Source organism: Quercus robur, chromosome 1, assembly GCF_932294415.1.
Source record: "Quercus robur chromosome 1, dhQueRobu3.1, whole genome shotgun sequence".
Taxonomy (NCBI): domain Eukaryota; kingdom Viridiplantae; phylum Streptophyta; class Magnoliopsida; order Fagales; family Fagaceae; genus Quercus; species Quercus robur.
In genome coordinates this window covers 16,315,760-16,324,479 of record NC_065534.1, presented here as the reverse complement: position 1 = coordinate 16,324,479, position 8,720 = coordinate 16,315,760, and the positions used below count along the sequence as shown (strand labels likewise).

Here is an 8,720-nt window from a genome sequence, read left to right as displayed (position 1 = left end):
TAGGTTGTGACGACTGTATCAAGCTTTTCAAAACACTATATAGGGATATGTAAAGGTACAATTTTTGACTCTATGCAATAGGCAACAATTTGGTATGGATTGAGTTTACAAAATTTTTTAAGTTCTGACTTTTTGTCCTCCTAATGATATTTAATTTGTAGGCATCAGGAGTGTTCATTGATGTACCCTCTCACAGTGGCGGAGTCAAGAAATTTTCTCAAGGAGGCCGGTAAAGATTTTTTTGTATAATTTTTAGATTTATTATCAAATGTAAAAGAAGATTAATGGATAATTTCAAAAGCTAGGGGGACCATGGCCCCCCTTGACACCCCCTAGCTCCGCCTATGCCCTCTCAGTCACATCTTATATCTTGCTTGAATGGTAATATATAACCGACACGAGTTTTATGTTTTCATAGGGTAACATCTAATAAAAAAAAGTTGCAAACCCTCTGTTGGGGGCATTTTTCGTCACCCATATGATGTTCGGAGAGTCAAGATCGAGACTCAACTTTAGGCTTGGAACATGGCCCAAAGGCTATCGGTGAAGTGTGAAAGGCTCATTTTGTTTAAGGTCTAGGTTGCATCCAACAAAAATTATAATAAGGCCCCAAAAATACCTCCTACAAAGATAAGCTAGCACAAAGGATGGCCCACTACAACAAGTGCTTAAATAATAGTCTAGCGGTAAGCAAGAAAAACATCCAACGGTAGATGTTTGGAAAGCCAATAAACGTATTTGCATAGTAAAAATTATGCATTTCCTCCATAGTTGGTTAATATAAAAGTTGGCACATTATAACAAGTACACAAGAGGAAAAATGGTCCAGCAGTGAATGTGACAGACCTCCAGAGGTAGACGTCTAACAGGTTAATAAGTGTGTTTACATAGTAAAAATCATATGTTTTTCTTATTATTATTAAGTCAACATAAGGGAAAACTTCCATGGTACCCAAAACATTATGGCTTCCATCATAATAACAATAAACAAGGATTAAAGACTTCATAATTACAAGTAAAAAAGGAAAAAATAGGATGAAATGAAGGGAGAGAGAGAGTGTCCATCTAGTGTAGCAAATGTTTAAACAAGATCTCCATGTGCCATATCATGCCCATAATGATGAATATATATGTATAGTAAGTGATGGAAATGAATTTATGGAAAGTATGAGTGAATATATGGAAGTATGGAAGAGAGATGAAGTACTGGTGTTTAGCCATTTTTGGGTATGGTGTAAAGAGGGGTTGTTTATGACTATTTTAAAGTACTGAGATTTTTTGAAAAGATGGAATGTGATGTTTATGGGTAAGTGTATATGAGCGTTTATGGACTAAAGGCTAGTTTCTGAACTAAGGGATTGACTTATGAGCTAAAAATAGCATGATGGGGGAGGAATTTTATGATAAGATTGTTGTCCACCATGAGTTGATGGTAGTTCCCTTTTATAGTGAAAATTAAGGGATTGATTAGAAAAATATAGAAAGGACCATGTTTGATAGTAGCAAAATTCTAGAATATCTTTTCTGAAATTTGGCCCAAAATGGTGAGACTTGTTTTTTGGGTGTTTTACTTATTTGGGTAATGCAGCTGAAGGCTAAGATGCTCCTAATCTAGGCATTAAACGCTGGGATTTGGAGATTAATTTTGTCCAATAGGATTAGATCAAGTATAAGGACTAGAGATCTTGCTTGCTGCCACTAGGATCAGAGCTTAAGAGAGTTGGTTGACACTCCAAGCCAAGTGTCAACCATTGATGCATCTACTGGTAGCTATTATTGGACACCCCTATTATGTCCTCCAAACCACTTTTCTCTAATTTTCCCCTTTAGGATTCATGGGCTTGGTTCATAAACCAATTACATATATTTTTAGTAATAAAATAAACTATTTGGTTGAGAATTTCATGAGCTTGGAGGTCTTGGTTATGGCTTCCTTGAGTTGTGACCAAAACTTGGGGAAGAATGGTATTTATTGGCCATTAGCCTTTTAGGTGTCAGCCTCTGGTACTCTTCACGTCAGAGTTGGTAGTAGGACAGGTAGCCAGCTCCTAATTTGGTTTGGGAGCTTAGTTGCTTCTTGAGGTGACCTCTAGCGAAAGGCAGAATTGAATGGAGTTTTCTAGTGGGGACAGTTTTCACACATGAGCTGTTTTGGCTGAGATTTCATGTTGGGCTTGGCCATGAGGACTGAGTATTTTGGCGGGCCTCTGACTTGGTGGTTCTCTCCACTTCGGCCTATCCTTTTGCTTTCTCATTGTGAGCCCTACAAAATGGACAAAACTACCACATATTGCCATGAATTTTTATTCCACATAGACTTTAGTTGTTAGTAGAAATAAAATGAATTCATGAGTTTTAATAAATATTTATGATAGGTTTTGGGTATTAATTTCCATGAGCTTTAAATAACAACTTGTATAGTTTCTCATAATTTTTGCTATGGATTATTTTTGTAAATGATATTTTTTTTTTGGGGGCTTTTAAATAATGACCTCCAATAATTCTTGAGAATAATATTTACCATGGGTTTTAAATAGAGGCAATATCCATGGGTTTCAAATAAAATATGGTACCAACCACTATAATGGAATAATGTGATATTCTCATGGGTTTTTCTATAGATAATCATAATATGCTTGTAAGGTGAATAATTATCATGAGTTTAGGAAATAGATATTATGAATGTTGTGATGTAAGATAAATAGTGACTATGGTTTCTTATATAAATTCCATGGGTTTATATTATGCTTGAAATAAATAAATGTCATAGGTCTAAAATAAATAATCATAATTTTCCATGGGCTTTTATATTAGAAACACAAATTCATAATTCTCCACGGTCTTGATATATGTTTGCCATGGGTTTTGGAAAAATGAATAGTGTCATGTAACATAAATAATTAAAATGGATTTATAATATGGTATGAAATAAATAAATATTATGAGTTTAAAATAAATCATAACTTTCCATGGGTTTTTATATTAGTAACACAAATTCATAATTCTCCATGGGCTTGATATATGTTTGTCATGGGTTTTGGAAAAATGAATAGTGTCACGTAACATAAATGTTTACCATGGGTTTTATAAGATAGATTTCATAGGCTTGTAATATTGTAGTAATAGGTTTAAGAACTTAAAACATTGTTAATCATTGGACTTTAAGTGAAATACTTATGATATAGTATTTTGACAAGTATTGATAACTTTGGGCTTTTTTACAAAATAGTGCCAAGTAGCTAACTTGAGCTTTTAATATTACCAATGAGAATTGGGCTTTTGATATTGCCAATGAAAATTAGGCTTTTGAAATATTGCCAAGCATAAGTAGCCTTGGGTTTTGAAAAAAAATGTGATGTGTGAATTGGATTCGCAGGGCCGTTTTTGCGCTTAACTAAATAATAATAATAAAATTTGATAAGATATGAGTTTTTTGGGCTTTTGTGATAGCTTACATCATGACCCAAATAAGATATGAAATATTTGTGGTTAACATAATAATAGGGCAAAAAATATTTTGTAAAAGCCCAATAACTTCTTAGTGGTGTTTGAAGATAAATAGGTGATACTTAAACAGTGGCGACTCCAGGAATTTTTTTCAGGGTGTTCCTTAAGAAGCATAATTTTTTTCAGTGACGGCTTTAGGAATTTTTCCCAAATGTATTATTGTTTAGTTGTTTCACTAATTTGTTTGTCTTTTATAAACTATAATTTGTTATATTGTTGTTTCATTAATTATAAAATTATTAATTGTTGTTTAGCCTAACATAATTTAATTTGTTTGTCTTTTATAATGTATTGGTTAATTAAATTATTAATTATTTTTTATTAGTTGCTTTCCCCAATTAATTATTGGTTAATTAATATCCCAAACAAACAAAATTAATTAGTTCAACTAATTACTATGGTTGTTTGATACTTGGAATATCACAATATTACTTAACCAAAAAAAAAAAAAAAAGTCAATAAATTGTGCAACACAAAAAATATATAGGTCGTATAGCTTAAGTCCAAGTCTAAAAAAGAGAGATTTATTATATATTTTATGACCATTAGTTGAACTAATCAACTAGCACACAGCACACAATCATATTTATTAATTATTAGTTGCACACTTACACTAGCACTAGCACACAGTAAATTAGATAAAGTCAATTAATTGTATCTCACCAAAAGACACCAACATCAACACTAAAAGACAATTAATAATCTCACCTACACCAACACCAACACCGGATAAAGCCAAAAACAGGGTAAATATTAATAAAGAGAGACTAAGATGAAGAGAGAGAGAGAGACCAAAATGGAGAGAGAGAGAGAGACTAAGACAGAAAGAGAGTGAGAGACTGAGAGAGTCAGAGAGTCAGAGAGAAAAAGAGAGAGAAATACCTTGATACCGGAGGAGAGAGGCTGAAGGCTGAGGCTGAGGCAATGATCGTCACTGACGACCGATCTCCGATGAGGGGTGACGACGTGCTCTGGACTGCGACTGGACTGATCTCCAATGAGGAGCAACGATGTGCTCTGGACTGCGATTGGACCGATCTCTGATGAGGAGAGGCGTTGCTCTGTTTTTATGTTTGCTTTAGCGTGATTTCTGATTTAGTGATTTAAGGTTTCTGATTTAGTGATTTGCTTTGTATTGGGGTTTGGTTTTTTTTTTTTTTTTTTTTTGAGAATCCGTGGGTTTGCTTCCTTTGTAATCTGTTAGGCTTGATGTTGGGCTTGCCATCTGTTGTTTTGCTCTGTTACCAATTTTTTTTTTTTTTTTTTTGCTTGAAAGTAGAACAAATTTTTTTTTTTTTTAATTTGAGGGTGTTCCAAATTTTGATTGAGGGTGTTCCTAATTTTTTTTAAGGGTAAACAAATAAAAAAAATTAATTATTATATATAAAAAAAAAATTTCCAGGACGTGTTCGGAACACCCTGAGCATAATGTGGCGTCACCACTGTACTTAAATAATATTAGGTGTAAAAAAAAAAAAATTGTACCCTAACACCCTCTATTTCCAGATAGAATTGCCATCGTTTGGAACAATTTATATAGCTTTTTTCTGAAAGAAATTTTGTTGAAAACGTACTAATATATACTTGTACTTAAAAAAAATAATAATAATGTTTTAAAAAACTGTAAGTAAAAATTAAAATGCAAAAAATTAGCTTATAAGCCACAGTCCCAAATACATTTGTACATGTGAAACTGCATCCAACGCCACTGGTATGAACAATATTTACCCATGCACTGACAATGTGGACTGCAAAAGGTATATGTCCATCATTAAAAGCCTGGTCCTAGAGAGATTTTTCCCCGGGTTATCTACAGATGGACTTTCCCAAATAATTATGTTCTTAATTTAGGGATATATATATATATATATATAGCAACAATAAGTACAAACCAAATTAAAAGATGAGTAGGGGCTAATCTAAACAAATTTAATTCAAGGCAAGTTACTAACAATCTAACATAGTTCTTCAAAGTCATGTCATGATATCATGATCTGTCTGAGCTCAACCTAGTCATCAGGCGGTGTGTGACTGTGTGAGTATATTTCTCGTTGCTTTGTTGTAATTCTGTATTAGATTTTGTGGAAAACTGGAAATCAATACAAAGTGCAAGACTAACAAAGCTAGAATGGCCACAAGAAGAACAAACAGAATATATACAAATAGTTTTTTTTCTCTTTTAAATATTAATAATAATAAAAAGAGAGCATTTGTTATTGCTTGACAAGGGGAAAAAGGTGTAAATATTAGGAGTATTAGTTAATTTGAGGAGCATATGTGTCTTCAAATTCAGCAGTTCTAGGCTTATATATGTTAGTCGAAATATTCTGAAGAAATTGGCTACTTCTAAAGGAATAGGAGAGGGATTATTTTGAAGAAAATTGTGAGTCAAAGCTTGCTTAAGTTTGCATTTTATTTGTTTTACTATCAACCATGTAAAATATTCTGGTTCTTTTGATTTATCAGTAGACACGATAACGTACTTTTATACCTTTTCTTTCTATTCTTCGTGAGCTTAATTTTATTGTGATTCTCTTTTATACTAATATTCCTTTTCATGCTTGAGTTAATTAAACCTCTTAACACTAACTAATTTTTCCATTTTTACCAAAGGAGATTTCTCTAAATTGAATCAATTTCAATGATAAATATTCTTTATATGTTGTTTTTTCAACCAGCTGTAAAATAACGTGGTCCTCTTGCCCAGAGGTGGTAACAGTTTCCTCAAGAATTTCTCCTTTGCACTAGTGTGTAAAAATTTTCAGCAAGAGGAAGCAAGATCTATATTTTTCACTATATTTTAAAAGTCCAAAGCACTCTAGAACTCTAAAAACTGTGCAAAAGTGTGCTGTGTCTGAGAGAGTTTGTTACCTTCAAAAGCCTATTTTTGCGAGTCTTCATTACCTCATCAGCTGGGCTTCATTAGTTCATTATCGATGGATCTTGCCGGGTCAAAAGATTCTCAGAGAACTCTTTTGAGACACAAATACAAAGAAAGAGATGATGATGATGAGTGATATTTTCAGCTCCAAAAGTCTCTTAGTGTGGATGTAGACTCTTTACTTACTTTAACAGGTCCCTTCTGTACAATCTGTACTGATGGATCTTAATTTGGTCCTGAAAACCCTTTTGGTGGAACCAAAAATATAAAGAGAGAAAGGTAAGCACGTACTGTTGTGTGTGTTTAAACTTTCAAGTGCCAAAATGGCATTCACCTGCGTCTGTACCTGCACCTATTGCTTGGTTCATCTCCCAATTTTGCCATGCTTTAAAGCTAGCTTTGGTTTTTGAAGTCATATATGAGAGAAACAAGTATGTAGGTGCAGGTGCAAATGCAGATAAAGGCTACATATTGGCCTACACGCTCTCAGAGTCTCCAAAGTCTAAGAAAGTATAGCACTGGACAACTTAATTTGTAAATGACAAGAAGATTTATATAGAAAACAAGAGGGGTAGTGTGAGACTGAATACAGAAGAGACCTCTAGGATCATGTGTGTGGACAGTGGACACCACAGATTATTCTTGTATTTCAAAAGGAATGGTAACAAAATGAGGGAAAGAAAGAAAAAAAAAATGAAACGACATAGAAAACAGCTTAAAGCAATGATGACAGGTACACAACAAATTTCATAATAGATAAGCTTTATCCTTGCATTTGAATATTGGACCATTACGAGATTAACGCGCGGTCAATATGAGACGCACAATACGTTCACGTCTTTTCCAATATTCCAATACACTCAACATAAGTCAAATTTTACTCAAAGTGAAATTATCATCATTATTGGAACCACGACCTCTATATATATATAAACAAAATTCAACTATAAAATTGATTGTAACCTAAGGATACAATCTTTTTCAATAAAATAAATATTACTACATATTTTGAAAAGCTACCGCTAAATTGTATGTTATTTACGCTCTTAATACACATCAAATTTTGTGTCAATTTAATATTATTTACTATATGATCTATAAGTCTATATTTTATGCATAATTTTAAACTACAAAAACTTTCAATTTAAACAATTTATTGATGACATAGCTATTAATATTTAATTTTCTAGAAATTTTGTAAGCACAAAGGATATAAGAAGAAGATGTAATTCAATGGTGGATTTGTCAAAATTCACCTCCAATAAAAAGATATTGAGCAAGTTTGTAACCTTAAACTACAACTAATTTTATAGTTAAACTTTGTCATATATATATATATATATATATATTTAAAAAATTACTAATATATGCTTTAAAAATATACATTAATAAACCATTTCAAGAAAATTTTTTTAAAAAAATAACTAATTTTTTTTACAATTTTTTCAACTCTCCATAAAAAGTTCTATAAAAGGACAAGTACATGCATTAAATATTGAGAAATTTGTGGTTTGTTTAGACTAAAGACGCCATTACAAGTGGAATTATTAAAGGATAAAGATTTTGAATGCAAAGTAGACATTAGTACTATAATTGTATGCCCCAGCAGCCACCCACCAAATGGTCTAGAGCCACGTGATGCAAACGCCCCAACACGTGAGCCAACATGTGGGGTTGTAGTCTAAGATTATAACCTTACTCAATAAAATAAATATTATTACATATTTTGAAAAGCTAATTGTTGAATTGCATATTTTTTACGCTCTTAATACACATCAAATTTTGTGTCAATGGATATTATTTACTATATGATCTATAAGTCTATATTTTATGCATAATTTTAAACTATAAAAATTTACAATTTAAATACTTTATTGATGACATAACTATTAATCTTTAATTTTCTAGAAATTCTGTAAGCATAGAGGATAATAAGAAGAAGATGTAATCCAATGGTGGATTTATCAAAATTCACATCCAATAAAAAGATATTGAATAAGTTTGTAATTTTAGACTACAATTAATTTTGTAGCTAAACTTTGTTCTCTCTCTCTCTCTCTCTCTCTCTCTCTCTCTCTCTCTCTCTCTCTCTCTCTCTCTCTCTCTCTCTCTCTCTCTCTCTCTCTCTCTCTATATATATATATATATATATATATATATATATTAAAAAAAATTACTAATGTATACTTTAAAGATATACATTAATAAACTATTTTAAGAAATTAAAAAAATATATATATTTTTTACAATTTTTTCAACTCTCCATAAAAAGTTTTATAAAAGGGCAAGTACATGCATTAGATATTGAGAAATTTATGAATTGTTTAGACTA

The 8,720-nt window shown here is 31.9% G+C and overlaps 1 long non-coding RNA gene across 1 annotated transcript; it reads right to left on the bottom strand.

The window, feature by feature from the left end:
* Positions 1–1,665: 1,665 nt before the first annotated feature.
* On the bottom strand, positions 1,666–7,170 carry LOC126723267 (uncharacterized). Its single transcript, XR_007654216.1, has 2 exons — positions 4,390–7,170; positions 1,666–2,280 (listed from the first exon to the last, which is right to left on the bottom strand). It is a non-coding gene; the product is annotated as an uncharacterized LOC126723267 (long non-coding RNA).
* Between the last annotated feature and the right edge of the window lie 1,550 nt (positions 7,171–8,720).